Source organism: Galeopterus variegatus, unplaced genomic scaffold, assembly GCF_000696425.1.
Source record: "Galeopterus variegatus unplaced genomic scaffold, G_variegatus-3.0.2 Scaffold8430, whole genome shotgun sequence".
Lineage (NCBI taxonomy): Eukaryota > Metazoa > Chordata > Mammalia > Dermoptera > Cynocephalidae > Galeopterus > Galeopterus variegatus.
Genome location: NW_007734541.1, coordinates 76,629 through 84,160, shown reverse-complemented (window position 1 = coordinate 84,160; position 7,532 = coordinate 76,629).

The following is a 7,532-nucleotide window of genomic DNA, read 5'->3' as shown; positions in this document are numbered from 1 at the left end:
TATATATATATATATATATATATATATATACACACACACACACACACACACACACACACAAACACACACATACACACACATACATATTTTCTCCATATTTATCCATATTTTCCTCCATATTTTATACACACACACACACATATTATTCAGCCTTTAAAAACAAAAAGAAACGGATAAACCTAGAAGTTATTATGCCGAGTGTAGTAAGCCAGGCACAGAAAGAAAAATATTACATGATCTAACTTGCATGTGTGTTTCATAAATTGTTTCTAATTTGATTTCGAGGTGTCTTTGTGGAATGTGGCTATAAATTCTAGCTCTGCCCTGATGGGGCTCCAGGGGAGGCAGTCATTAAAGTTTAAGTGTGCCTCTCACAGGACACTTTTGTATCTTAATGTCTAAGTGTCTGACCTGTGACCAGGTGCCTCTCTCACGGGAAACTCGTTTATATTTGTAGATGCCCTTGTAGCACTTTTCCAGTGTCTGCCCAGGTTATTCCTACCATGATAGCTACTCTCCAGGAGAACCCTAACTAGGAAAAAAGTTAAGCTTGGGTATATCTATCAGGTTAGGTACAGAGGAGGCAGCATAGCAGCAGGCCAACAGGAAGGGCCCAGGGAAATAAGAGATCTCAACTGGCACATGGGGAGAGAAAGGACCTATGGGACTAAAGCCTTCCTTGCAGCCCAGGGCATTCCCCAAGCAGGTTTCCAAGGGGGGATTCTAGTGAGTGAATTTTAAGCAAGCAGGCACCAGTTCCACAGGTCATGCTATGACTGACAGGTGGTCAGTGAAGCAGGCCCGTTCAGTCCATGCAGGGCATGAGGGCCAGTGGGGCAAGTAAAGTAGACAAAGACACATTACCCAGAAATGTCCAAAGGTTTAGAGACTTTACCTGAGAAATAAATAAAATCTTAGTCGAATTCTTTGTTACATAAGAGCTGATGCAAAGAAACAAAAGAGGATGTCCAATACATAGGAAATTAAGAGAAACTGTTCTTGAGCCAGTACAAATATTGAACTTAATAGACAAAAACAAAATGAAATGAAATAAAATATTCTTTCCTGTCTTTGTCATTCAACAGTTTGATTATGTGCCCTAGCATGGATTCCTATGATTTTTCTTACATGGAGTTTAATGACCTACTTGTATGTGTGTTCATAAACTTTTGTTTTAAATTGAGGAAGTTTCCATCATTAATTCTATAAACATTTGTTCTGTCCCTTTCTCCATCTCCTTAACCTCTGAAACTCCCATTTTGCCTGTGTTATTATGCTTGGTAGTTTCCCATATGCCTTTTTGAGTTTCTCTACTTTTCTTCATTCTTTTCTCTCTCTGTTCCTCAAAATGAAAAATCTCAATGAACCCATCTTCAAGTTAGCTGATATTTATTCTCTCTGCTAGGCTGTGCTCTTTGTACTCCTATTAAATTTGTTTAAATTTTCTTTTCAATTATTGCACTTTTTAGCTCCATAATTTCTACTCAGTTTCTTTTCATAATTTCTGTTTGTGGATATTCTCTATTTGGTGACACATTGTTTTACTTGCTTACCTCAGTTCTTTTTCTTTGGATTTATTTAGCTTTAGTGCTTCAGGGTTTCCTACTCCAGCATTAGGTTGATAGCACTGTGCTTTTTAATTATTACATTATGTTTGATAATTGAAATAAAAAATTATAGCATAGTTTGTTGTGGTCCTTGATGTATATAAAGGTAATAATTAAGAAAATATATAAGGAAGACGAAAGCATCTAAATGATGATCAAGTTTCTTCTTTTCATTTAAAGTAGTAAAACGTTGATAATATAGACTTTGATAACTTACATTTACATATTATAACCACTAGAGCTTAGCATAGTGTTTATAAAGCAGAAACGCCTAGAGTCAATTGATCCAGGACTAATTTATAGTGAAGGCTTCTGTCCAGATTTAGACAAAGGCAATGGAATTTCACATTTATGTGACAAAAAAGTGAATTAAAGAAAGGACAAAATGTACTTTGAAGAGCACTGGTTATTCCTGAGATGTCGGGAAAGACTAAGATCAAGAAAAAAATGCTGGGCTGACCCAATCTCCCCAAATAAGCAGTTGCTTGTTGAGGATGGAGGAAAAAAGGATCATTCCCCAAACCTAATTAGGGATCTCTGGATCCAGCACAGGATTGGATATAGACTATACTGTTAGAGTTATTTCCAGTATGCTGAGAAGGATTACTCAGTAAATCGAATTGCTGTAATGAATCCCTCCCTGGAGTTCTGTACACTAGATCAGGCATGGGAAACATTTTGTATCCAAGCAGTATGCTCCATAAGTCATTGTTTACAAAATGCCACTGTTCATTATAGGTATTGGCATCATTATATGTTGTCTATCATTTCAGGTACTTTAAAAAGCTCGTGAACTAAGTGGATTCAACTGGTTATTTTATCAAGATACTGAATCTATCAGGTCACCAACTCAAGTCTCCTGTATGGTTTGTAGAAGAACAGGAATTACCTTGATATAAAGTATCAACAACAAACTATTAATTAAAGCAGCTGTTGTAGATTCTTCAGTTACCATCACAAGTCTATTGCTATATTTATTTTCACTCATCACATACGAGAAACATCAAATTGATTTCCTTGGTCTCTCTGTATCAACTGCATATGATCTTAATAACAAGATAAGATCTCAGTTCTTCAGGCCTGGATTGAGTCTCAGGGCACAGTGTTAGGTATGAATGTATGCTAACTGCATGGAGGATAAAGACCTTCTCCTAAGTCTCAACTCCTGCAATAATCCATTGGGCCACACCTCTGAAAAGAGAAGAATCTACCCAAAATTTAAAACACATGACAATATGTATATTTGATTTTTGTAGTTCCCTATTTATCTGGATGCTCATTCTTATTCAAAGCCAAATAGGTTCTTACAAATATTCCCTATTGCTTAAACTCTTAAATTATCCAGATAATGGATCAAACTTATTTTTACATAACAGCCTTACAGCTATCTGTAGGTAGGGTATTTAAATTGTTAAACTGTTAAAATGTTTTACATTTATTATTTTTAATTTTTTTAAATGTTCCATAAGATACACACACACACACACACACACACACAAAAAAAACCTCTCACCTACGTTTTAATTATCCAAGTATTTCATCAAGTATTTCATTTAGTTAAAAAAAAAAAAAAAACCTCTCACCTACGTTTTAATTATCCAAGTATTTCATCAAGTATTTCATTTAGTTTTTCAGTAATTGATTTGGCATATGTTCCCAGTATGAAATAGTATATAGCAAAGGAAATTTTCATTGTGGAATAATTTGGGATAGTGGTGAGATAAATATTTAAACATTTTTTATTCAGGCAAGTTGCTGTTTTCATTTTAAAGAAAATTATTTTAAAATGAAAGTTGTAATTCAGACTGCCCTCTCCCATCCATAAGCAATAAGCAAAATTATCACAGTAGAACTCAACAGGGTTGAGTTCAAATTTTAGAGAATTTAATATCTAAGTTTTGAAAACTCAGCAATGTGATTTTGATCTTTATAGGTTAAAAGAAAGGTTACTTAGCCTGAATAAGGTTTGTAGTTCTGCATGAAAGTAGAACACACAGCTGTGAAAGGATTCATCCCCCAGCATGGAATTAATATCCTGGGTTTACGGAAGGTCAACACACTGCTCTGCTTCTTATTTGTATGCCATGTGTGCAACTCCTGTTGGGTTGTGGACATTAAGCCCTTATCTATGAATTGTGTCTTCCTTCTTTGATTAGTTTTGTTTTAATTATATATATATATATAAATAAGCCATAAGCATTTTATTTCTCTTCATTCCCTACACTGAGCACAGTGTCTGGCAGTTGAAATCCTGATATCATCTGATAAGTAATTTAATGAATAGATAATGTTATTAATTGGAGAATCACTCAGAAATTGTCCTTTGTAGGAATCCCAGTCACCTAGGACCACAAGGCCTATTTAATAAAACCCGCATTAGTTTAACATGGTGATGTCATTAGAAGAGTTAAAACACATTAAGATATACTAATTAAAAAGCACAGAAATTGAAAAATTTTACACAATCTCCATAGATAATAAAGACAATTCTCAAGTAAAAGGACAAAATATGGAGAATAAATCAGAAGCAGAGAAGGTCATGGGCAGCTGGAGGAGAGAGAGAGAAGACAGCCAATCATGAGGCCATAGGGAAGAGCTTCTGGCAGTGCATCAGGCCCGTGGCCCTAACTCATCCCAGAGTGACCTGGCAGTTGCAGGGCCACATGGTCCATAGGCATCATGGGTTAAGTTAAAACATGCTAATTAAGTTTACAGGTCAGATCAGTAAAATTTCCTCTTAGCTTTACTCTATTCTGTTCATAAAAATCATTGTTCTAACTGAGAAAAGCTACCTCATTCACACCTCCTGGGAGGGCAGGAAGCAGCAGGTGTGAGTAGGTGGGAGCCAGGCACTGCTGGAGAGAATCTCGCAGCACAGCCCGGCTGCTGTGTTTCTTGGTTGGCTTTTCTCTAATAAGAAGGTGCATCCTCCAGGATTCAGACACAACTGGGGGAGGGCGATCCTGACACAGACCAAACAGGGGACTGTTTGCTGGGGGATGAACAAGAACAGGTGAGAGGTACATCAGGCTGGATTCAAATAGGCTAAGAGGCAGTGCCCTGGAGAACATTTACAAGTAGAGAGAAAATAGTCATCCACTTACAATCAAATGCTCTTCCATTGAGAAAGATGTGGCAGTCATGATTGGAGTTAAGATTAAGGTTAACATTACTCACAAGAATATAATATATAATTTAAGGTGTCTGGCCAAACAGGTGGTTGGGGGGCTAATTTCAACCTAGATTCTGAATTTTATGCAGGTGTCCCATGTTAGGGCTGTGTCCCCTGGATGAAAGATCTCTTTGTCTAAGTAGATCTGTAAAAGAAAAAACTCCTCATTCTTACAGAGGTACTGTTTAGTCTAGCTATGTCATCTAGCTGAGACACTGAAACCACTGGAGACTTGTGTGAAGGCCACCAGGAATCTCTTGAACCAGCAGGGATACACTGGAAAATATGACATGGCATTCTATCTGTCTGAGGTGGGACATTGGAGATTTATGCTTGGCTGACGAGGATGATGACCATATAACACACCCAGACCAAGGTGGCTTGGGAAGATGTGCTCACTCATGAAAAAGTTTGCAACCCAGCTGTTCTTAGCCTGCTTTTTTCGGGAATTAAGTGAATTCAGTTTTCCCCATAGTGTCTTCCCTTTCTAACAATCCCAAGACTAGGTATGTCCTGTTTCTACAGCTGAAATGACAGTTATGTGCCTGAAGGTTGGTGAGTTGATGACATCCCTTATAATAACAGCACGAGGCCTCCTCTCAACACACATACTCACTCCAAAGACTCAGCTGGGTGGTGTCTGTTTCTCAGCTTCCTTGACTGTGAGAGCCCATGGCTCAGGTGAGAGGTGGTAGCAGTTCTCAGTAAAGTGTTATATCTTTTCTGTAATTTTGGTCTTACATCTTAGAGAGTTACAAATAAAATTATTACATGTTTTCATATGAAAAGATCAATTTCATAAATTTTATGAGGCTGTAAATTTATGAATTTGTGAAAGGACATTTATGATTTTGTAATGTATTGAAATTTAAATTGTATTTTACTTTTATCTAATTTTAATATATCATATAAAAGTTAACTTTCAATATGGGTTTAAATAAAATGTTAACTATTAAAAAAGACACCACATCTGAACTAATTCAAAATGCTATACTCAAACTTTGTTCTTTTAAACATGGGAACTTTACTCTTTTAAGTTAGGATTTTTCAAATATTTACAACTGTTTCAATTTTTATCATAAAATATGAGGCGACTTTGACATTTTGCAATAATGAGATTTTACCAGATAAATATAAATATCACTTTCTTTAATGGCATATAGTAAATGCTAACAGTGGAATTTTTTTTCTGGCTAACGAAAAAGGTCTGGAAATATCGACTTCTGCTGTTTATTAAGCCTTTATAGTTTTGCAATAATGAGATTTTACCAGATAAATATAAATATCACTTTCTTTAATGGCATATAGTAAATGCTAACAGTGGAATTGTTTTTCTGGCTAACGAAAAAGGTCTGGAAATATCGACTTCTGCTGTTTATTAAGCCTTTATAAAGTTAAAGACTAACTTAGATGAGTATTATTCAGCATGTATTTAAATTTTTCTTATAATAAATTCAGTTTCAGTGTTTTAGGCTTTTTAAATAACTTAAAATTTATAATAATGTTTTATTAGTTTGAGTCAAATTTATTTAGTGAAAAGAGAACGGTAATTTGCAAAATTTGTAGGAAGTAACTTTTTCTTTTTCTTTAAAATAAAAAGTTAGTGTCCCTGATGTTTTCACCAAAAGTTTTAATTTGTAATTTGCTCATTAAAAATATGTTCACAAAAGTCAGAAGTAAATTTCAACTTAGTGGTTGAACTATGACAAATGTCATGTTCAATTGTCTGAATTTAGTAAGGATAGTGTTTGCAAGATTTGACATGTCTTTAAAATTAGAAACAGTTGGGATGCCATCAGGATTCTGCTGAAAATTTTTAAAAAGTAATTATAATAATGATGATTCATTTCTGGCTGAGAAAGTCATCAAAACATCAAGAAGCCTGATCAGTATAAAAATCTTTATTTATGACTCTTTATATTGGTAAATTTTAAGCTTGTGCTGAAAGCATTTGTGTTAAAGTCTCTCCATTTCATGCACTTAGGAGGGGAAAATGTCAGAGATTATGGGCCTCTCCAGATCCTGCACACAGTACCTGGAGCATAGCAGACACATTCTCTATTTCCTTCCAAGTTCAGTATTTGATAAGGTTGGTCTGATTCTTATTTTCTCATTACTGTGATGCACAGGGATATGATATTAAAACACTTTACAAGGCTTTCAGAAAAAATACTAAACTTTACTGGTATCTTCCCAGTTTGGGTGGATCAGAAATAAACACTGCTAGAAAGATTTTTAGGGTTTTTCAAAATGTGATTTATGATCAACTCCTTTAGTGTCTTATGACAAAAAGGAATTAAGCTTATAAATATAACCAAGGTTGCCAATCAGCCAACTTTAAGATAGGGAGATTATTTTGGATTCGGTTGGCTCTGTGTAATCAGAAGAGTTTTTAAATGTTACAAAAATGGCATAAAAGAAACAGTGGTGGAGTGATGTCATGTGAAAAAGACTCAACTGGTTTTAAAGTTAAAAGGTGGCCACAAGCCAAAAAAGATGGGCATCCTCTAGAGCATAAAATGGCAAGAAAGTAGTTTTTCCCTCGAGCTTACAGAAAGGGATGCAGCCTTCCAGACATGGACATGTCGGCTTGAAACAAGTAAAAAATTTTGAGGACTTCTGACTTCTGAAATTGAGTTGTTTAAACTATTACATTTTTAGTAAATTCAATTTAGTAAGATCTACAGCAGTAATAGAAAACTAATTCAGGAATTGCATATCGTCATGCCCTATTAAAATATTTTTAAAAACAG